This window comes from Callithrix jacchus, chromosome 2 (genome assembly GCF_049354715.1).
Source record: "Callithrix jacchus isolate 240 chromosome 2, calJac240_pri, whole genome shotgun sequence".
In the NCBI taxonomy this organism is placed as follows: Eukaryota; Metazoa; Chordata; class Mammalia; order Primates; family Cebidae; genus Callithrix; species Callithrix jacchus.
Window position 1 is genome coordinate 143366537 of NC_133503.1, and position 24326 is coordinate 143390862.

The window sequence follows — 24326 nt, forward strand, 5'->3', positions numbered from 1 at the left end:
GTCCACATAGAACTTGCAGCCTAATGAGAAGCAAGTAACAATAGACCAGGACAGCTACTCCCAAAATGCCCTCCGCAGATCCCTAAGGGTACCCAGACCTTTTCAGTAGGTTGGCAAGGTCAAAATGATTTTCATAATAATATTGAGTTTGTTGACCTTTTTCACTTTGTTGACATTTGCACTGGTGGTGTAAGATTAAACTACTAACACCTTAGCAGCGATCAAGGCAGTAGCACCAGTCTGTACTGGTAGTTGCATTTTGTATTCTTCACCTCCACTCACATCATACACCATTTAAGGTTTTAAAATATGCTAGTTTCACTTTTAAAATGTCTTTCACAAAGGACTAAAAATTATATTAATTTTTTCAAATCCACCCTGGTATACACGTCTTTCAAAGCATATGTGTGAAAGAATGGAAAGACTACTGCCCCTACATGCCCAAGTGAAATGGTTGTCTCTGGAAAAAGCACTAGTGTAATTGTTTGAATTTTCACTGAAAAATATAAAATTTTGTTACACTTGTATCCACCAACTTGAGCTTGACAGTACAGAATTTTCTAGTAAAAGAAACATGATATTAACAATTTATTTTTGGCATTATATAATGAAATATGTCAACATTTTTGTGATCCCTGTAACTTAGTAGACTCCTATTTTTAAATGGCCAATGGGTGTCATTACAAAGGCAAAAAGCTTCTTGCATCTGCAAAATAGACTGATGGATTTCAGTGCTTAATTGATGAGGTTTCAGATTCAGTCAACATTTCAAGGCAGGCTAAGAAACTACCACATGTAAGTTTGCTACAGTATCAAAGAATAACATCTAGAACTATCTGGGAAGGCTATAATATAGTTTTCCTCTTCTGACTCCTTACCTTTATGAGATCAGATTTCCCCCATGTATTTCAACCAAAACATATCACACCAGATGGAATACACAGAAAACTCATGAACACAAAGAAGGAAACAGCAGACACTGGGGTCTACTTGAAGGTGGAGGGTGGGAGGAGGGAGAAGAGCAGAAAAAATTATTGAGTACTGGGCTTAATACCTGGATGATGATAATCTGTACAACAAACCCCCATGACACAAATTTACCTATGTAACAAACCTTCACATGTACCCCTGGACCTAAAATAAAAGTTAAAAAAAAATAAAGAATACATAGATAAGATAATCCAATTGTCCTCTATTAAGCCAGACATTAAAGAGGTTTTAGAAATGTAAAATAATGCCACTCTTCTCATCAATTTTTTGGGAAAATACTTTATCATAAGAATGCATCACTTTCGCCTTCAGTCTCAGTTTCTAAGGAAAAAAAATGCATCATTTATATTAACATAATGGGCTTATAATTATTTTTAAATGAATTTCAAAATATCAAATTTCTCAGGTTTAATTTTCTAATATAGATAGAAACAAAAGCATCTTAAAGTCAGTGTAAAGGGGCCGGGCACAGTGTCTCACGCTTGTAATCCCAGCACTTTGGGAGGCTGAGGCGGGTGGATCACGAGGTCAAGAGATCAAGACCATCCTAGCCAACATGGTGAAACCCCGTCTCTACTAAAAATACAAAAATTAGCTGAGCATGGTGGCGCTTGCCTTTAATCCCAGCTACTCAGGAGGCTGAGGCAGGAGAATTGCTTGAACCCAGGAGATGGAGGTTACAGTGAGCTGAGATCGGTCCACTGCATTCCAGCCTGGTGACAGAGTGGGACTCCATCTCAAAAAAAAGAAGTGTAAAGGGATCCTAAGACCAAAATGTTTGAGAACTGTTATTACCATAAGGATAAGCATGGGGGAATTCAGAGCACACAGGAGGGCCTCTTAAACTTAGTTCTAATGGAAGACTTCCCAGAAGTATTGCTTGAGCTAAGCATTGAACAAACAGGAATTAGGCAAGGAGGGAAGGAGGAGCAGTATAGGGCATTCCAGACTGAGCAGGTAGGATATATAAAGGCAGGGAGTTAAAAGAGAGCTCCAGTGAGGTCCAGAAGATTCAGAGTCTAATGTTGATGGGCTGGGAATGACTAAAGATACGTGCAAATGAATAAGCCTTTATTTTTGCATAAATACCCATGCAAAAATAAGCGTATTATTTGTCATGGTAGAGGTTACTTTATCATAAGCTGGGAGCCACTGAAGACCTTGGAGCTGAAGAGTGACCACAATCAGATTCATGTTCTAAAATGACTGGCCATGGGCGGTGGCATATCCCTGTAATTCCAGGACTTTGGAAGACTAGGGCAGAAGGATTACTTGAGCCCAGGAGTTTGAGACCAGGCTGGGCAACATGGAGAGAACCCGTCTCTACCAAACAAAAAATTAGCCAGGCCTGGTGATGCTTGCCTGCAGTTCCAGCTACTGGGAAGGCTGATGGATTTCAGTGCTTAACTGATGTGGTTTCAGATCAGTCCACGTTGTAATGCAGGCTAAGAAACTACCACATGTAAGTTTAGCACAGTATCAAAAAATATCTAGAACTATCTGGAAAGGCTGTAAAATAGTTTTCCCTTTTCTAACTCCTTATCTTTATGAGATCAGATTTTCCCCATATATTTCCAGAAGATTCAAAGTCTGTTATTGCTGGGCTGAAGTGAGAGGACTGCTTGAGCCTGGGGGTTGAGGCTACAGTAAAAATGGGTTGTGATTGTGCCACTGCACTCCAGCCTCGGTGTCAGAGTAAGACCCTGTCTCAAAAAAGAATGAAAGGAGGGAGGGAAGGGGGAAAAAAGTGATGACTGTCACTGCAACCTGGAGTACACTGGAAGGGGTACAGACTAGAGGCAAAGAAACTGGGTAGGTTATTGTAATAATCTGAAAAAGCTATAATGAGGTCCTGAACAAAGGTAAGACGAGGTGGTAGTAATGGAAAGCAAGGAACAGCCTCAAATTTGAGATTCATCGAACTCATTTGATGAGAAAAGGAATAAAAGCTGTCCACTCAGAAAAATATTTATGGACATTCACTCAGTTTTAGCTACCATTACTGATGCTTTTTGTCCTCCTTAAGCCTAACCGTAGATCTCTCGGATTAACGACTAGTTTTGAACAGTTCTCAGACTTCAGCGTGCGTCAGAATCAGCCCATGGGCAGGTTACATCAGATTGCTGGCCCCATCTCCAGAGTTTTGAGTTCAGTAAGCCTGAAGTGGTGCCTGAAATTTTAAATTTCTAACAGGTTCCTAGGTGAGCTCCTCCTTGTGATCTGCAAACCCCATGTTGAGAACCACTGGTTTAGAAAGTGGTAAAAGCAGTATACTTAATCTACTATTGATAATGAAGCAGAAAGAGGAGTTTAGATTTATGTCTTGGAGGATTAAGTAAAGTGCTATAATTTTAGGTCCAAAAATATGAAGGAAGAGCAGCGTTGGGAGGAAAGAGCAGAAAATACTGAGATTCATTATAGACAACATTCTGAAATGAAACTTAGGAAAAATGTCTAGAAATAAGATATAGCACTTGACTTAAGATTGAGAGGAGATACAGACACACCAGGGACATTTGTAGCAGGAAAAGTGCTGTGAAGAACATTAAACAAACACAACAAAAAGCCAAAAAAAAAAAATCAAGCCACAAGGAAAACCAAGAGGGAGAATAGTCACAAAATTTAAGGAAAGAAAAGTTTTTGGTTTGGGGGTTGTTATTGTTGTTGTTGTTGTTGTTTTATAGAGATGAGCTCTCACTACGCTGCCCACGCTGGTTTCAAACTCTTGGGCTCAAGTGATCCTCCTACCTCAGCCTCCCAAAGTGTTGAAATTCCAGGCATAAGCCACCATGCCTGACCAGGAAGAAAGCGTTTTAATAAGGAAAAAGTAAGAAACGGGGAGGAAAGAATAGTGAAAAGTGTCAAATTCTGCAAAGATGACAAGATCAGGGAAAAAATATGCCCATTGGTAGAGACACTGTGACTTCTGAGACAAAAGCGACACGAACATGTGTGAAGAAAAGGTAATGGTATACCTCTATAAATCTCTCAGGGAAACTTACCAACCCTGGGCCTATCCCAGCCCTGCCACTCTGGCCAATGTGACTGTTCTACCATGGACTTCTGAGATACACTTTAAAATTCCAACCTCCGGTGGGGGGGTGTGTCAAAAAAAAAGAAAGAAAGAAAAAAATTTTTTTAATTAAAAATAAATAAATAAATAATAAATAAATAAAAATTCCAACCTCCATGCCATGTTCTGCTTCCAAACTCTGTAATCATTCTCATGGCTCCAGTTTTCAGCTATTTCTTTATCTTCAGGCCTCTTGATTTCATCTGCATGCTGAACCCAACACCTTCAAAAACGACCTAATAGGACCAGCAACGGCAAAGTTTCTGTGGGGAAAAAAAACAAAGAGCTCCTCACAAGAAAGTTCAGGTCCATAAGAGCCAACAAGCAACCAAAAATTCCAAAAACAAAACCCCAGTAAATAAAGTAACAGAAAAAGCAGGAGAAAGATATACATTACAGATATTAGGTACTTATTAGACTGAGAAGCAGGAGGTGACTTTGGAGAGAGCAGTTCTGGGGAGTAAAGGGACAGGAAGAGAATGCTAGAGCTGGGAAGGTATGTAAGATGAATGTGGAATGCACTTACAAAAAGAGGTTTTGATGACTGTTAGTCTTGTTTTGCTTTTGAATGGGTGGGATCTGCTATGAATCGACTCTGTGGAATCTATGGAATCCAAAAGGAAATTTTGATAGTAGGGAATAATTTAGGAGTAATTTCAGGGAAGGAAAGATCTGTAAGTAGTCTTATCTTTGAAAGAGGACTGCTGATTATATTCTTTAAAAGAAAGCTAAATAGGTTAGTTATACTAGAAAGAATCAGAAAGAGTGAGAACTGTGGATACGTAAGTGTGCATGCGTGTGTGTGCATGCTCATGTGTAGTAGGTTTTGGACTAGTACTTTTCCAGAAATGCAGAGAAACTCTTCGTCTTCTCTTGTGCTAAACCATGTGATCTAGAACTCTCAATTTGTGATGTTTCTAGTGGGCTAGCTCTGCAAGCTTATCATTGGCATTACTTTTTATTACTAAAAGAAACGACTCTGACTTAAAGAGAAAACAAATATACACAATGATGGCAAGGGTATTTCATGGGGTGTAGGAAATAGGTGCACAACCAAATCTTGATTTGAGATGTGACTAAGGCATGTTTAGAAACCTTAACAGACTTTGACTAAATAAAAGAAAACAAAATATATAACAAGACTAAGATATCTAAGAGATTTACAAGAAAAATTGCCCAAATCTTAGGAAGGGAGGTGACCAGGGAAGCTCTAAGAATTTTAGCAGCAGGCATTCATAGACCTCCTCAAGCATGCTGTTGATAAGGTAAATCAGCTCCAGTAATGCCCAGCTTCTGCAAGCACAGATCTGCTTTTTGTCTCTATACATTTGCCTCTGCTGGAAAGTATATGCAAATGGAATTCTACAATATACAGTCTTTAGTGTCTGGCTTCTATCATTGAGCATGTTTTTCAGGTTCATTCATGTTGGAGCGTGTATCAGTGGTTTATTAAGTTTTGTTGCTGAATAGCAATCCATTGTTGAATATTCAACATGTTCCTTTTTATTCATCAGTTGATGGACATTTGGATTGTTTCCAGTTTTGAGCTATATGAATTATACCATTGCAAACATTCACATACAAATCTCAGTTCTCTTGGGTGGATATTTATGAGGGGAATTGCTGAGTCATATGGTAAGTTTAACTTTTTTTTTTTTGAGACAGAGTCTCCCTCTGTCACCCAGGCTAGAGTGCAGTGGCTCAATCATGGCTCACTGTAGCCTTGACCTCCCAGGAGCAAGTGGTCCTCACATCTTAGCCTCCCTAGTAGCTGGGACCACAGACACATGCCACAACCCCTGGCCTAGATTTAACTTTTTAAGAAACTGCCAAACTGTTTTTGAAAGAGCCTGTACCATTTTACATTCTCACAAGTGATGTGTGAGCATTATACTTGCTCCATATCCTTACCAACACTTAGTATTATCATTCTTTTTGATTATAGCCATCCTAGGGGGTATGTAATAGTATCTCATTGTGGTCTTCATTTGCATTTCTTTAATGGCTAATAATGTTCAGCAACTTTTCATGTGCTTATTGGCCATTCATATATCTTGTCAGATGAAATGTCTATTCAAATATTCAAATGTTTTGTCATTTTCAAATTGAGACATTAATCTTTTCTTATACAGTTTCAAGGGCTCTTTGTAATTCTAGTTGCAAATCTGTTATTAGACATATGACTTGAAAATATTTCTGCCCAATATGTAACTTGTATTTTCATTTTTTAAATGATATCTTTTAAAGAGTAAAAGGTTTTTATTTTGATGAAGTTCAAATTATCAGTGTTTTCTTTTGTGTATTATGTTTTTAGTGTCACAACTAACCAATATTTGTTTAATCCAAGGTCACAAAGATTTTTTTTTTTTGAGGCGGAGTCTCCCTCTGTCACCCAGGCTGGAGTGCAGTGGTGCAATCTCAGCTCACTGCAACTTCCGCCTCCAGGGTTCAAGCAATTCTCCTGCCTCAGCCTCCTGAGTAGCTGGGACTACAGGCGTATGCCACCACACCCGGCTAATTTTGTTTATTTTTTAGTAGAGACAGGGTTTCACCGTGTTAACCAGGATGGTCTCGATTTCCTGACCTTGTGATCCGCCTACCTCAGCCTTCCCAAGTGCTGAAATTACAAGCATGAGCCACTCCTGGCCAGTCACAAAGATTTTATCCTGTGTTTTCTTCCAGAAATTGTATCGTTTTAGCTCTTATATTTAGTCTTTGATCCCTCCTTAATTATATTTTGTATATGGGTCTATTTTTTTCCCTTCTTATAGTATCAAATTGTTCTTGCACCATTCATTGAAAAGACTATACATTCCCCCATTGAATTATTTGGCACCTTATCGTCAAAATTCAATTGACGATAAGTTGAAAGATTTATTTCTGGACACTCTTTGATACACTGTCTTACTGTAGTTTTATTCGTTTTAAAATTGGGTAGTATAAGCCATGCAGATTTTTTCTATTTTTCCAATTGTTTTAGCTATTCTAGGTTCTTTTCACGTTTTAGCTCTGCTTATCCATTTCTTAAGAAATCCTGCCAAGATTGTGATAGGCATTGCATTGAATCCATAGGTCAGCTTAGGAAGAATTGTCATTTGACAATACTGAGGCTTCCTGTCTGTGAACATGGAATGTCTATTTAGTTGTCTTCTTTCAGCATTGTGTTCTACTGGTTTTGCACTTCTTTGTTAAATTTATTCCAAAAGTATTCTTTTTGATGCTATTGGGAAAGGAATTGTTTTTTAATTTTATTTTTAGACTGTTTGTTAGTACATAGAAACCTACAATTATTTCTGTGTATTGATCTTTGATATGATTTGGCTTTGTGTCCCCACCCAAATCTCATCTCAAATTGTAATCCCCACATGTCAGGGGAGAGACCAAGTGGGAGATAATTGGATCATGGAGGGGATTTCTCACATGCTGTTCTCATGATAGTTAGTTCTCAGAATAGCTGATGGTTTTAAAGTGTGCCACTGGGCCAGGTGCGGTGGCTCAAGCCTGTAATCCCAGCGCTTTGGGAGGCCGAGGCAGGTGGATCACAAGGTCAAGAGATCGAGACCATCCTGGTCAACATGGTGAAACCCCGTCTCTACTAAATACAAAAAATTAGCTGGGCATGGTGGCGCGTGCCTGTAATCCCAGCTACTCCGGAGGCTGAGGCAGGAGAATTGCCTGAACCCAGGAGGCGGAGGTTGTGGTGAGCCGAGATCGCGCCATTGCACTCCAGCCTGGGTAACAAGAGCGAAACTCCGTCTCAAAATAAATAAATAAAGTGTGGATTTCCTTGTTCTCGCACACACTCTATCCCGCCACCTTGTGAAGGTGCCTACCTCCCTTTCTGCCATGATTCTAAGTCTCCTAAGGACTCCTAAACATGCAGAACTGAGTCAATTAACCCTTTTTTAAAAAAAATAAATAAATTACCCAATCTCAGGCAGTTCTTTATAGCAGTGTGAGAATGAACTAATACAGTAAATTGGTACCACTGAGAGGGGAATACTGCTATAAAGATACCCAAAACGGGGGAAGCAACTTTGGAACTTGGTAACAGGCAGAAACTGGAATAGTTTGGAGGCCTCAGCAGAAGATAGGAAGGTATGGGAAAGTTTGAAACTTCCTAGAGATTTGTTGAATGGTTTTGACCAAAATGCTGCCAGCCTCTTTGCTAAAGTATATAGCAAGAGCGATCTTTGCTTCAGTTTCCAGTAACTTCCTCATCTTCATCTGAGATCATGTCAGCCTAGACTTCATTGTTCACATCACTATCAGCATTTTGGTGAAAACCATTCAACAAGTCTCTAGGAAATTCCAAACTTTCCCACATCTTCCTGAGCCCTCCAAACTGTTCCAACCTCTGCCTGTTACCCAGTTCCAAAGTCGCTTCCACATGTTTGGGTTTTTTTTTTTTTTTTTTTTTTTTGAGACAGAGTCCTGCTCTATCGCCAGGCTGGAGTGCAGTGGTGCAATCTCGGCTCACTGCAACCTCTGCCTCCTGTGTTCAAGCGATTCTTCCGCCTCAGCCTCCCGAGTAGCTGGGATTACCGGCACGCGCCACCATGCCCGGCTATTTTTTGTATTTTTAGTAGAGACGGGGTTTCACCATGTTGGCCAGGATGGTCTTGATCTCATGACCTCGTGATCTGCCCACCTCGGCCTCCCAACGTGCTGGGAATGTTTGGGTATTTTTATAGCAGCCCCCTACTCTTTTTGTCCTGAGACCTTGCTAAACTAGTTCTGGTAGGTTTTTGTTGATTCTTTTGGATTTTCTACATGTAGGATCACATGGTCTATCAACATGAACAGTTTTCTTTCTTTCCTTCTAATTCGTAGGCCTTTTTCTTTTCTCATTGCATTGACTAGAACCTTCAGTATAACGTTGAATAGAAGCGATAAGAACAGACATCCTTGTTTCCGATCCTTGGGGAAAACAATCAGTGATTCACCATCAAGTATGAAGCTAGCTCTATGTTTCACTGTTGTTGTTGTTTCTAAGACACGGTTTAATAGGTAAGGAAATGCCCTTATATTTCTGGATTATTGAGAGTTTTCATCATAAATTAATGCTGGATTTTTCTATTGCTTTTTCTGCATCTACTAACATGATTATGTGATATTTCCAGGATAAAGTCCACATGATTATGATATGTAATCTTTATATGTTGCAAGTATCTAATTTATATGTAATCTATACTTTGTTGGCAAAAAAGAGTTAAAACACATTATTATTCTTTCAATTTCTGTAATGTCAGTAATGATGTTCCCTTTCCATTCTTTTTTATTTTTTTGAGACAGGGTCTTGCTGTCACCCAGGCTGGAGAACAGTGGTATGATCATAGCTCACTGCAGCCTTGAACTCCTGGGCTCAAGACATCTTCCCACCTCAGCCTCCCGAGTAGCTGGGACTACAGGCGTGTTCCACCATGCCCAGCTAATTTTTTAAGTTGTTTATAGAAACAGGGTCTCACTATGCTGCCCAAGCTGGTCATGAACTCCTGGCTTCAATAATCTTCCCACCATGGCCTCGCAAAGCTTCTTTCAATCTCAATATTGGCAATTTGTGCCTACTTTTTTTTTTGGTTGATCTAGCTAAAGATTTATCAAATTTGTTGATCTTTTCAAATAAGTAACTTCTAATGTCACTGATTTTCTCTATGTTTTTGGTTTCTATTTTATTGATTTTAACTCTGATTTTATTAATTTATTTATTTTTGAGACAGAGTTTTGCTCTATCGCCCAGGCCGGAGTGCAGTGGCACGATCTCAGCAACTGCAACCTTTGCAATTCTCCTACCTCAGCCTCCCGAATAGCTGGGATTACAGGTATGCACCACCACACCTGGCTAATTTTTGTATTTTTGGTAGATACGGTGTTGGCCAGGCTGGTCTTGAACTCCTGATCTCAGGTGATCCACCTGCTTCGGACTCCCAAAGTGCTGGGATTACAGGCATGAGCCACTGTGCCCAGCCTGACTTTATTATTTCTTTAGTTCTGCTTGCTTTGGATTTAATTTGCTCTCTTTTTTTTTTCTAGTTTAAGGTAGAAACTTACATTATTGAGACTTTCTGTTTTCTGATATAGTCACTTAATGTATATATTTTCCTCTAACCATTGTGAGAAATACTTTATTTCTCACAGTTTTGGGCAAAACTTCTTAGAAGTAGATGTCTCACCAGAAGCCTATGACAAAGATCCAAATTTCTTTTTGTTACTGATTTATAATTTGTGCTGGTTAGAAAACATACTATGTATAATTTCAGTTCCTTTAAATTCATTGAGACTTGTTTTACAGACTCACGTATGTTCTATTCTAAAGACTGTTTTGCGTGCACCTGAAAAGAATGTGTATTATGCCGTTGGGTGGAGTGTTCTTCAAATGTCCCTCAGGTTGACATGTTGCTCCAGACTTTTATAACTTTGTATGACATGCTGTGCAGTATTCTAGCACTAGAGAGGCTGCCCATGCTGCAGAAGCCTGGTGAGAGGCCAACACGTACACTCCAGGGGCTGTGTTCTGGTGAAACCATGTGTTCTACCAGAGCTGCCCAGTGAAAGACACCACAACCAGGAAGGAAAATCCCTTCCTGTTGCAACGATTCTCCTGCACCCTCTACTGACAGATTTTGACATTGTGCCATCTGGCAAAGAAAAAGTATTTAAAGTACTCAGATTCATTTTCACAGAGCTGACATTCAAGGGTGAATTGGGAGCCAAGAGGCAGTAGACAGATAACTGAACCTGTCTCCCCTGTGGTGTGTGGCCATTAATGTCCCTACTAGGTTTAAAAAAAATTCTTGCCTGGCGCAGTGGCTCAAGCCTGTAATCCCAGCACTTTGGGAGGCCGAGGCGGGTGGATCATGAGGTCAAGAGATCGAGACCATCCTGGTCAACATGGTGAAACCCCATCTCTACTAAAAATACAAAAAATTAGCTGGGCATGGTGGCGCATGCCTGTAATCCCAGCTATTCAGGAGGCTGAGGCAGGAGAATTGCCTGAACCCAGGAGGCGGAGGTTGCGGTGAGCCGAGATCGCGCCATTGCACTCCAACCTGGGTAACAAGAGCGAAACTCCGTCTCAAAAAAAAAATTCTCTTTTGTTTTAATGTGCTTCCTAGGTGGTGTCCCTCTGCATAACCTGGCAGTCAGCCACTGATCAGTCTGAGGATGTACCAAAATTCCTAAATCCAATAGGGTTTCCAACCCCTGGCAATGGGTTCATATGCGAGTTTACTAGCACATTCAAATTCAGGCAGTTTTGAAGTCTGTTCTAGGTCTTACTTCCTTCTAGGCCCTGTGTGGTCTCCTTGCACATGCATACAGTCTACAGTCAGCCAGAGATGTGTGGTGTGGAGAGCTTGTCGAGTCTCTCTTGGTTCTCTTATTGCCAGAATAGACGCCTGTTGTATTTCTTGCTAGTCAGCAGGTCTTCCACTCATCCCAACCAGAACCAGAAACTAAGATTTGTAGAACTGTGGACCTGTCCCTTTCATTTACTGTCAAGTTTGCTACTTTCATTAAGTACACTATTGGGTGGTATTTTCTGCCCTTTGTGCCAAAAGAAATCAACCTCCTTTGGCAGTGAAGCTGCCAGGCTCCACAGCCAGTCCCACCATGCTGGAACCTCAATGCCATTGGAGCATGGACTGGGATGGGAATGCAGTCACCCCCAGGCAAGAACCCCCCAGAAACCCACTGCTTGTACCTGAGGTTTAACAGTGTTTTATAAATAAGCACTTCTCATTTGTCCACCTTTAGTCAATTTTCCAGAGCACTTACATGTCTGGTTCTAACAGTTTCATCCAGTTGTTTATTAGAAGAGCATTTGCTAACCTCTTTACTTCACCATGACCAGAAGTCCCTGCCAGGGGACTTTAAAAGGGACATTATGGACTTTATCCATAATCCCTTAAAAGGGACTTTAAAGGGGCATTTATTCACCTCTGGGAATAGTTTCATGATAAATACCTGTCATTTATATGAGAGTCCTAAGGAGGACCCTGCCATATGACCAGAGTTCTAGAAAGCTGAATTGTGCATTTAAATAACACAAATTACTCTCATTACATGTCAAGTTTCCTGTGATTTACAAATGGAGGAACTAAAGCACAAAGAGTTCTACTCAACAAATGTTTGTTGAGCATAGAGTATGTCAGGCCCATTCTCAGTGCTGGGGACACAACACCAGGCAAAACAGCCCCTGCCTTCACGGTAACATTCCAGTGAATTAAATTCCAGAGGCTAAGAAGCTTGTCCAAGGTCACCTAGCCATTGAGTGATGACTCTAGTCTGTTTGACTCCAAAACCCTTTTCACTTTTCCACATTGCCCCCTCAGTAATAACTTAGGCGGGAATAATGCTTTTCAGTGAACTTTCAACAGTTCAACCTTATTTAATCCTTGTATGAAATCCATGAAGTAGAAGTCTTAATGAAAACTAATCTGAGATATCCCTGAGTAACTAGATCTTGAATTAGAAAAGTTTTGAATTTTAAAAATTTGCAAAGTAAATTTCATGTGAACTTTTCCGTTTGTACCCTAAGTGAAGCCAAACTATTTCACAAATCAAACTTAAGTTTCTCTACCTCTAGAGGGAAGAATGTATTTGTTTGAAGCAAAGAAAACCAAGTTAATCACTCTAGAAACAGAAGTTCACTGTGAGGTTTTTAGACCTGAGTTTAATTAAGACCTAATTATTTTTAGCACTGAATTAACTAAGAGTTTTTATATAAGGAATTGAGATGGGGACTAGAAAAACAGCAGTGATGTTTTTTCTCTAAAAGTAACATTTATAGGCGAGGCATGGTGGCACACACCTGTAATAGTAGCACTTGCAGATGCCGACGGGGAGGATCACTTCAGCCCAGGAGTACGAGACCAACCTAGGCTACAGTGAAACCCTGTCTTCACCAAAAAAAAAAAAAAAAAAAAGCTGGGTGTAGTAGCATGTGCCTGTGATCCCAGCTGTTTGAGAGGCTGAGGTGGGAGGATTGCTTGAGCCCAGGAGTATGAAGCTGTAGAGAGCCATGATCTAGCCTGAGCATCAGAGTGAGGCTCTGTCTCAAAAAAAAAAGAAAAAAGAAAAGAAAACATTTATAAAATCTGATTACAAAAGTAATATATCTTTGGGCCAGGCGCAGTGGCTCATACCTGTAATCCCAGTACTTTCTGAGGCCAAGGAGAGAGAATTGCTTGAGCCGGGAGTTTGAGACGAGCCTGGGCAAAATAGTGAGATCCTGTCTCTGAAAACATAAAAAATAAAGTAATACATCTTTGATATTTTAAAAAATACATAGAAGCACTAAATAATTCACCTAATATCTTACCACTCAGAAAACTTAACATTTTGTTGTATGTATATTTAGTCTTTTGTGTATGCATGTATATATTTATATTAAACAGTTTATATATATGCTGTATATGTATTTTAAACTATACGTGCCAGTCCCCTGAACTGGGTTTTGTCCTTACTGCCCATCTTTTCTCTGTTGTCTTTCTTGGTTTTCTCCCTCATTTTGCTAGAGTGTATCCCTAGGTAAATTCCTAAAAGAAGTTGTTTCACTAAAGTTCCTGAGTCCTTATATATCCAAAACTGTTCTTTATTTGACAGCTTGACTCATGCTTGATGGATTGCCCCAGTGGTACAGAAAATTATTCAAAATGATTTGGGAATCATTGCTCCCTTATGTTTTTTTCAGTGTTGCTAAGGATTAGTCTGTTATCAGCATTCACAGCATTATTGGTGACCAGATTTTTCTCTCTGTAGGCTTTTACAGTTCACTAAAAAGTATCTGAAGTTTTTTGGGGGGTGGGGAGTGGGTGAGTGAAAGAAGAGGAAAGGCGTTTAGATATATTTAACAGTTTAATAGTTATAGACATATTCAGATTTTATATTTTTATTTCTTCTTCGGCCAGTATTGCTAAGTTGTATACGTGTATGTGTTTTAGGAATTTGAACATTTACCAAGCTTTGCAAATTTGTTGGCATACAGTTGTTCTTAATGTCCCTTTAAGATATTTTTAATGTTTAAAAGATCTACAATGGTGTCTCCTTTTCCATTTCTAATATTGTAACTTCTTTTTCCCATAATCAATCTCACAAAGAATGTTATAAATTTTATCAGTTTTTCAAACTTTTTTGTATTTGCTCCTTCTCTGTCTTAAATTTCCTTTCTCTTTCTTTGGGTTTAATTAGCCATTCCTTTTCTAATTTCTTTGGATGGATGCCTTAATTGATGTTTAGTCTTTTTCTTCTCAATTATGTGAATTCCTTTTTTTTTTTTTTTTTGAGATGAAGTCTCACTCTGTTGCCCAGGTTGGAGTGTAGTGGTGTGATCTCGACTCACTGCAACCTCCACCTCCTAGGTTCCAGCAATTCTCCTGCCTCAGCCTCCCTAGTAGTTGGGATTACAGGCATGTGTCACCATGCCTGGCTTTTATATATATATATATTTAGTAGAGATGGGGTTTCACCATGTTGGCCAGGCTAGTCTTGAACTCCTGACCTCAGGTGATCCAGCCATCTCAGCCTCCCAAAGTTCTGAGATTACAGGTGTGAGCCATTGCACCCAACCTCAATTATGTGAATTCTTTTCCTTTTTTTTTTTTTTTTTTTGAGACAGAGTTTCACTCTTGTTGCTCAGGCTGGAGTGCAGTGGCATGATCTCAGCTCACTGCAATCTCTACCTCCCATGTTCAAGTGATTCTCCTGCCTCAGCCTCCCAGGTAGCTGGGATTACAGGTGCTTGCCACTACATCCAGCTAATTTTTGTATATTTAGTAGAGACAGGGTTTCACCATGTTGGCCAGGCTGGTGTCAAACTCCTGACCTCAGGTTATCCACCCACCTCAGCCTCCCAAAGTGCTGGGATTACAGGCATGAGCCACTGCGCCCGCTGTGAATTGCATAGATTAGTTTGGCCTGTTCCAGCTATTCATATAAAGGAAGTCATGCTCTTTTATGCTTCATATTGTGTTTTTGAGATTGATGTATTTTATTGTGTTATAGGATAGATATATATCTAACTTTGGAAGAAACTGCCAAAGAATTTTCCAATTGGTTGTACCATGTCATATCCAACAAGCAACATTTGAGAACACTCATGGGCAAAAAGAAAGTCTTAGATGGAAAAGTTTTTGTTTTTCTTGGGTAAATGCCTAGAATTTCTGGATCACATGATTAATTCTTTAATTTTATAAGAGTCAAACGTGGAAGGTGGATATGTGAATGTGGCTGTGTTTCTGTATCTCTCTGCTGCTTCTACTAACAAGCATGGTATGGAGGCATGGGGTTGTTTGTTGTTTTCCTTCTCCCCTCCCCTCCTCCCTTCCCTTCTCTTGGCTTCTCTATTTTCTTTTGTTTCCCTCCCTCCTTCCCTCCCTTCCTTTCTTTCTTTCTTTCTTTTTTGAGACAGCATTATGCTATATTGCTCAGAGCACTCTTGAATTTGCCTCAAGCAATCCTCCTGCCTCAGCCTCCCAAAGTGCTGAGATTACAGGTGTGAGCCACTGCTGCCTGCCCGTTGTTTGTTTGTGTACTATGTAAAAGATCTCAAGGACCACGCTCCAAATGTGTTGAGAAGAGGGACAGAGGGTATTCATTTTTATCAATATAGATGGAGCAGGTGTAGCATGGCTCCATAAACATTCTGGCAACAGATTCCTAGCCCCTAGATTGTAGCTATGGTATTATACTTTGTTCCTTGATGTGATGGGTTTTGTGGCAGTTCCAAGGCCTGGAATACAGATACGGTAGTGAATTTCTAGAGCCACGAGCTGCGCTGCGCCAGCAGCTTTCAGATTCAACAGCTCATTACCTGGTGTTAGAGACAGCACTTCCCCAAGTAGGCTAGTTTTGTTACATTGTTTTGAGAATCATTCCAGGGAGGGGCAATGTAGAGCCTGATCCTCCAGCCCTTACAGAGATTTGTAAGCCCCACGTTCCCTATACTGAATTCCTTTCTGCTGGAAATAACATATGTTAACTATATACTGAACATAAAGTGACACAGAATGTCTAAAAATAATAACGGTTAGCTAAAGAAAAGCAGATGTCATGATCTTTGTATTGGTTAAGGCTGAATTCAGAGCAAGAAGCAGTAACAATGAAATAGAATTATTATATACCTCAAATACATAAAATCAGTCTTGTTCACAATTATTCTGGAAATTACAAGCCACAAGTTTACTTGGCACCTAATGAAATTCTTTAGTGGAGAACTTGTTGACCCAAATACCTTTGAAAATCTGAAGCACTGGGTTTGTCCTCAATCTTTAAATAGAAAATAAACAATTAATGTTAAAATATGTTATATTCTGTTTACCTTTTTTTTTTTTGTTTTGAGATGGAATTTCACTCTTGTTGCCCAGGCTGGAGTGCAATGGCGCAATCTCGGCTCACAGCAACCTCCACCTCCTGGGTTCAAGCAATTCTCCTGCTTCAGCCTCCGAAGTAGCTGGGATTACACGCATGCACCACCACGCCCAGCTAATTTTGTATTTTTAGTAGAGACGGAGTTTCTCCATGTTGGTTGGGCTGGTCTTGAACTCCCGAGCTCAGGTGTATTTACCATAAATTTTAAGTTAATCCTATACTTGTTCTTTATTTGGCATCCAAAATTTGAGTTTCTAAATGATTTTACTGAAGAAAAAAAAAAGACAAACGCATTGAGAGTTTTCTTGTAATATTCAGAGGTTTGTGTCAAGAAGTATTTTCCAAGGACTACTGACCTGCCCTTGGAGTTACGTAGATTTATTGTAGGTAGCTACATTTGTTAGTATGCTTGTTTAGTGAATTGTTTTGTTCACAAACAGTTCTAAGTTTGTTGGCATGAAGTTGTTTACTTATTTATTTATTCATTTGTGGGACGGAGTTTGGCTCTTGTTCCCCAGGCTGGAGTGCAATGGCTCAATCTCGGCTTCGTCACTTCCACCTCCTGGGTTCAAGTGATTCTCCTGCCTCAGCCTCCTGAGTTGTTGGGATTACAGGCGCCCACCACCATGCCGAGCTAATTTTTGTTATTTTTAGTGGAGACGGTGTTTTGCCACGTTGGTCAGGCTGGTCTCAAATTCCTGACCTCAGGTCATCCACCTGCCTCGGCCTCCCAGTGTTGTGATTATAGGTGTGAGCCACTGGGCCTGGCCCAGAGTAGTTTATATCTTTATAATCCCTTATGGATTTCTAAGATCTTTAATGATGGTCCATTTTTCATTTCTAATATTTTACCAAAATCAATCTTATCAGATCCAAGAACTTAAAGAAAACCACAAAATGAAATGATAGCTACTCACATTGTAGTCAAATTACTGAAAAAGAAAGATTAAAAAAGTAAAAGCAGAGACAAAAGACATCTTACACACAGGGGAACACTAATAAGAATAATGCCTGATTTCTCATCAAAATTAATGCAAATCAGAGAGAATAGGGTGAAATTATAGTATTGAAAGAAGAACAAATGACAAAGTAGAATCTCATATTCTATAAAAATATGATTATAAAATGAAAGTAAAATGAGGCATTTTTATAGAACTAAAAGCTGAAGAAATTGTAGCCGGCAGACCCGTTCTTTAAAATACTTCCCTGAAGTATACAATTCCTTTCATTCTGTTACTTTTTGGCTTCTGTTTGTGCTGCTAAAAGTCAGCTGTCAGTCTGTTTATTACTTGTTTAAATGAAAACCTGTTGTGAGTTTTTTTCTGGCTCTCTTTAATATCTTCTCTTTTATTTTTGTGTTCTAAAGTTTCATAATTATGTTATTTTTCTTGCTTACATTTCATTTGTTTTCTGAACCTGTAGATTTGTGCCCATACAATTTACTTCCCTGAGTGTCCATCCTCACTTTGGTTTTGGCCTGAGAGCTGAGTCATTCTTTACCAATTGATAGAGGCATTTAGAATTTTCTTAAAATTTTTGTTAATTTTTTTGAGACAGAGTCTCACTCTGTTGCCCAGGCTGGAGTTCAGTGGCATGATCTTGGCTCACTGCAACCTCCACCTTCTGGTTTCAAGCAATTCTCCTGCCTCAGCCTCCCAAGTAGCTGGAACTACAGGCGCCCACCACCATACCCAGTTAATTTTTGTATTTTTAGTAGAGATGGGGTTTCACCTATTGGTCAGGCTGGTCTCAAATTCCCGACCTCAAGTGATCCACCCGTCTTGGCCTCCTAAAGTGCTGGGATTACAGGCATGAACCACTGTGCCTCCAGAATTTTTTTTTTGGAGACAGAGGCTTGTTCTATTGCCCAGGCTGGAGTATAGTGGTGCAATCATGGTTCACTATAGCCTCAGCCTCCTGGGCCCAAGCGATCCTCCCACCTCAGCCTCCTGAATAGCTGGGATTACAGGCACATGCCACCATGCCAAGCTATTTTTAATTTTTTTGTAGGGACAATGTCTCAATATGTTCCCCAGGCAGGTCTCTAACTCCTGAACTCAAGTGATCCTCCCCACTCAGCCTCCCTAACTGTTGGGATTACAGGTATGGGCCACCATGCCTGGCCCAGAATTTTTTTCACTGTGAAAGTTAGACCAGGGACCTAATCTATTGCATTAACCCAGATAGAGGTCTCCTTTGGATATTTAATTTCAGCATCCATATTTTAAACATCTTAATGTGCTTTTTTGTTTTCTGTTCTTTTTAGTATAGTATATCATTCTTTTATACATGCACAGTCTTCAAAATCTTTCAGATATAACTTAGAATTTTTAATTTATTTTCCTTTTATTGTTCTCTTTTCTTTCAGGGTGCTGGCATATATCTTGTGGTTCTTTGTTGTCCATTTGTATATATGAATGAAAGACTAATGACTATTGTGATTTTCTTCATGTGCTATTTAAGTAGGCCTGTTTCTTCATGGGTCTTCGCCTAGCTTAGAAAGTCAACTTGGAGTTGTTTACTTACAGAGAGTTTCACTCTGTAAGTTTCACTACTGTGAAAAAGCCATGAGCCAACCATCAGGCTGAATGCCAGAATGAAAAAACCTTTATGTCTAGAATAAATATGGGCTACTGGCATTTGTCCCCCAAGAAGGGAATGAGGGTGAGATCAGTTATTCAAGTAGAGACCTTCAGTTAATTTGAACGATCATGAGATGGTTTGATAATGTGTTGTTGCCATGGTAATCCTGCTCAGTACTCCAGGCTCAAACATTTGGTGTGTGCGCATGGCTGAGGAGCCAATGGAGTGAAGCTGCCATCTGTGACATTATAACTGAGTGCCTCTGGGTCAAAATCCTGCCTAGGTGAAACAATCATTTTTTTCATTGACCAGATGAGGCAAGGAGTTGAGTCCTGATGGAATCTCATTCCTGATACTAAGAGCCTGTCTGCAGCAGCTGGGCATGACCTGTTACACAGACAGTGCCAGATGGGAAGTTTGACTGGGGCAGTACAACTATAAAACAGTAATGGAGGTGTCCTAGGGCAAGCTCACGGAGGGAAGACAGTTCCTTTGTTTGTCAAATGCTTTTTTCTGAATCAGTTGAGGTAATCATGTGGATCTTTTCCTTTATTCTTTTAATACAGTGTATTCCATTGATTACTTTTTGTATGTTGGCATGCATTAATCTGTTTTCCATCTCTGTAGTTTCACCTTCTCCGGAATACCATATAAATGAAGTCATCCAGTATGTAGCATTTTGAGACTGGCATTTTAAATTTGGTATAATGCTTTTGAGATTCATCCTTGTTTTCCTGGGGTAAATGTCACTGGGTCATGGTGTCAAATTTTATCATGCTGCTGGACTCAATTTGCTAATATTTTGTTTAGGATTTTTGCATCTATATTTATAATAGTATTGGTCTATAGTTTTCTTTTCTAACTGTTCCATTCTCCTCTATTTTTGGAAGAGTTTGAGAAGGATTTGTGTTAACTCTTCCTTAATCATTTGATAGCATTCATCAGTGAAGCTATCTGCTCTGAGGCTGTTTTTCTTGCACATTTTTGATTGCTGATTCAATCTCTATTTGTTGTAAGTCAAGATTTTCTAGTGACTTTTGTGTGTTAACTTTGTATCCCACAACCTTGCTATTATATAATCACTTATCAGTATCAGAAGGTTTTCTGTTGATTCTTTGGGATTTTCCATAAGGACAATCATGTAATCTATGAACAAAGACATAGATTCTTGCTTTCTTCCTTTCCAATCTGTGTACCTGTTCTTTTTCTTGTATTATTGCATTAGTATGACTTCTAGAATGACGCTGAATAACAATGGTGAGAGGGAGGAACATCTTTGCCTCATTCTTTTTTTTTTGAGACAAAATCTCGCTCTGTCACCACCCAGGCTGCCGTGCAGTGGCACGATCTTGGCTTACTGCAAGCTCCACCTCCTGGGTTCAAGCTATTCTCTTACCTCAGCCTCCTTAGTAGCTGGAATTACAGGCACGTACCACCATGCCCGGCGAGTTTTTTGTATTTTTAGTAGTGAAAAGGTTTTAACATGTTGGCCAGACTGGTCTGGAACTCCTGACCTCAAGTGATCCATCCACTTTGGCCTCCCAAAGTGCTGGGATTATAGGTGTGAGCCACCACCCCTGGCCTTTTACCTTTTGGTTCTTAGCAGAAAGGTATCCAATTTCTCATGATTAAGTATGATGTTAGGTGTAAGTCTTTTATAGATGTTCTTTAAAAAAATGTTATAGTGGAAAATTTCACACCTATACAAAGTAAACAGAATAGTATAATTATCCTCCATGTACTCATTACCCAGCTTCAACTATTATCTGCGTGTTGCTATTCTTGTTTCAGCTATATCTCCACTCACTTCCCTATCCAGCACTCAACTGGTGACTTTTCAAAATTGTAATTTATTTTTATTGTACATAAGATGAAAATCACTTTTTGGTGTACAGATCTATGAGTTTTGACAAACAGAGAAAACGGACCCATGTAACCGCACCCCAACCAAGGTGCAAACCAAACCAGTTCCATGACCCAAAAAATCCTCCCATGCTGCCCCTTTGTAATCAAAATGTCCCCACTCCCTAGTTCTTGGCATGCATTAACCTGTTGTCCATCTCTATAGTTTCACCTTCTCTGGAATATCATACACATAAAATCATCCAGTAGGTAGCATATCTGGTGTAATGTTTTCGAGATTCACCTAAATTATTGTGTGCAACAAGAGTTTCTTTTGTGGCCGGGTGCAGTGGCTCACGCTTGTAATCCCAGCACTTTGAGAGGCTGAGACAGGTGATCACTTGAGGTCAGGAGTTCCAGACCAGCCTGGTCAACATGGTGAAACCCTATCTTTACTAAAAATATAAAAATTAGCCGGGCATCGTGGCACACTCCTGTAATTCCAGCACTCAGGAGGCTGAAGCACAAGAATTGCTTGAACCAGGGAGGCGAAGATTGCAGTGAGCTGAGATTGTGCCACTGTACTCCAGCCTGGGTGATGGAGTGAGACTGTTTCAAAAAAGCAAAAAAAAAAAAAAAATTAAGTTTCTTTTTATTTCTGAGTAGTATTCCATTGTATGCATGTACCAGTTTGTTTATCCAATAGTTGAAGACTATTTGAGTTGTTTCCTATACTGTTGATTATGAGTAAAACCACTATAAACATTTGCATGCAGGATTTTGTATGAATGCAAGTTTTCATTTCTCTTACATTGATTTTCTTTTTTAAGTTTTTAGAGCTGGGCTCTTGCTCGTCACCAAGGTTGGAGTACAGTGGTGCTATCATGATTCATTGCAGCCTCAACCTCCTGGGCTCCAGTAACCCTCCTATCTCAGCCTCCCAAGTAGCTATAGGGTATAGACAAATACCACAATGCCCATCTAATTTTTACTTTTTCTGTAGAGGGATCTCACTGTGTTGCCCAGGCTGGTCTTGAATTCCTAACCTCAAGTGATCCTCCTGCTCTGGTCTCCCAAAATGCTAGGATGACAGATGTGAGCCACTGCACCCAGCTTACATTGATTGATTTTCAAATGTTGAAATAGTCTTTTATTTCTGACATAACTCTCACTTGGCCATTTTATATAATCCTTTTTATATATCGCTGAATGTTTTCTTAAGAATTAGGGACATTTATCTGGTTCTTTATATGTCAAATAATTTTAGATTACATCCTGGGTATTTTGAACATTATGTTGTGATTTATCAAAGTGTTAAAAAATCTCTGGAGACACACACACAGAGAGAGAAAGAAAGATTGAGAGAGAGAGAGAGAGAGAGAGAGAGTGTGTGTGTGTGTGTGTGTGTGTGTGTGTGTGTGTTTGTGTGTGAAGTATGGACTGCAAGTTCTGTCTCATTTTCTATGAGTTGTGGATCCAATTAATTCAGTTTCCAAAGCCTTTGCTCTGATGCACTGGACTAGTCCCATGCTTGTCCCTCTCAGGGCTTAGGCTGGATTAGGTGTTCTTTTGTTGTGGCTGCTGCTGTTTTAAAATCACAGTTCAGGTTTTAAAGCCTTTACTATCCCGCTTTGCATCTGTCTTGCTTATGCATAACTCAAGAGTGGGGTCTGAGACTTGTAATTTCACAGCCTCAGAATTAAAGGGTCCCCTTCTCCAGCTCTCTCCTCTCCACGTTTCCCCCATGCTCTCCGGTCCCCAGAGCCCCATTTTTCTGGTCCTCTGGCTAAAAAGATGGGTTTCTCCTAGAGTTGTAGCTGTCTACACTGCCACACAGATTCACATGACTAGAGCCACCCTTAGAGCAAAGCAGTGAGAGAGAAAAAATAGTGATGATTTCCTTCATACTTTTTGGACTCAGGATCCCCTTTCCCAGGTTTTCCAGTTTCTCTGGTCATAAAGATGGGTTTTCTCTGAGAGTTTTAAGCACCTGCATCTCCACCACCTCAGTGCAGCTCTGTGACTGGGACCACTCTTGACATAAAACTGAGAGAATAGGGAAAGAAAACAGCGATTGCCACACACTCTCTCCAGCTTGCAGGGGCCCTATTTTCCTTTCTCTGGACAGAATAACAGAGTTTCCCTCAGAGTTCTTGAACTTATGCTTGTTTCACATCATATCTGCCCTCAGGTTAAAGCTGGAAGGTAGAGTCAGCGAGCAGGAAATGTGGGATTCACTTCTGTACGGGCCATTCTTCAAATGTTTATGACCCTCTTGTACTGCCTGCTGTTGCTAACTTTCCAGAGTTTCTTCATGTATCTGACTTTTCTTCTTTTTTTTTTTTTTGAGGGGGTTGCTATCTCCCTCTGTTACCTATCTAATGTCAGCACTCTTCATTTTACCTGCCCTTATCTGTTTTTAATTTTGACATTTATACTGAGATCTTCCAGTCAGTATCTTCAACCCAGACCCCGAACTTAGATGCTTTTTGTATTTTGTTCAGTTTTTAGTTGTAATCTGTGATACAGATAGTCTGTAAACAGCTTACTCCATCTGAAGTAATCATTCATGTGATTTTTTTTTTTGAGATGGAGTCTTGCTCTGTCACCCAGGCTGAAGTGCAGTGTCATGATCTTGGCTCACTGCAACCTCTGCCTCCTGGGTTCAAGTGATTCTCCTACCTTAGCCTCCCAAGTAGCTGGTACGCCACGAGGCCCGGCTAATTTTTGTATTTTTGGTAGAGACAGGGCTTCACTATGCTGGTCAAGCTGGTCGCAAACTCCTGCCCTCAGGTGATCCACCTTCCTCGGCCTCCCAAAGTGCTGGGATTACAGATGTGAGCCCCCGTGCCCCGCCCTATGTGATTTTTTTATTCCACTTAATACCCAAGACAGAAATATTTCTTCTCATAAGGTTTCTCTGGTTCTGTGGGCCAAGTTTTTCTAGTACAGGAAGACAAGCATTTTGAAGCACCAGGCTCTCTACCAGGGCATGGTTCTAGTTCCCTCAAATCCCAATGGCTGGGGCCACATCTCCAGCCTCATGAGGTTGTTGGAATCCCCACTTGTCACTCTAAGGATGCTATGATCATCCACCACCACGGAAAGCCATGGTGTCTGGCTACCCATTCCAGAGTCCTCTTTCTGTCTTCATTTCTGGAAGATTTGTGTTCCTCATTCCTTTCTTCATCTTGGATACTCATTTGGGATCATTTTCTTTCTGTTTGAAAAAAACATTTTTAGAATTTTTTTTAATTTTGGGTCTCCTGGTAGTGAGTTTTCTAAATTTTTTTTTGTTTAAAAATCTTTCTTCAAGCTATTTCTATTGACTATACGATCCTGTATTGACGATAATTTTCTTACAGCTCACTGAAACTTCTGTTCAACTGTCACAGCTTTCATTGTTTTGGTTGACAAATCAGCCGTATAACTGCAGCTTCTATGAAGGTAACTTTTTCCTAGCTGATTT

The 24326-nt window shown here is 40.0% G+C and overlaps 1 long non-coding RNA gene across 1 annotated transcript in view; it reads right to left on the bottom strand.

Annotated features, from left to right (window-relative positions):
• Positions 1-23765: 23765 nt before the first annotated feature.
• LOC144581450 (uncharacterized) overlaps positions 23766-24326 on the bottom strand; it is a 38956-nt gene continuing 38395 nt past the window's right edge. Inside the window, exon 3 of the long non-coding RNA XR_013532293.1 lies at positions 23766-24077. This is a non-coding gene — a long non-coding RNA (uncharacterized LOC144581450). The remainder of the gene's footprint in view (positions 24078-24326) is intronic.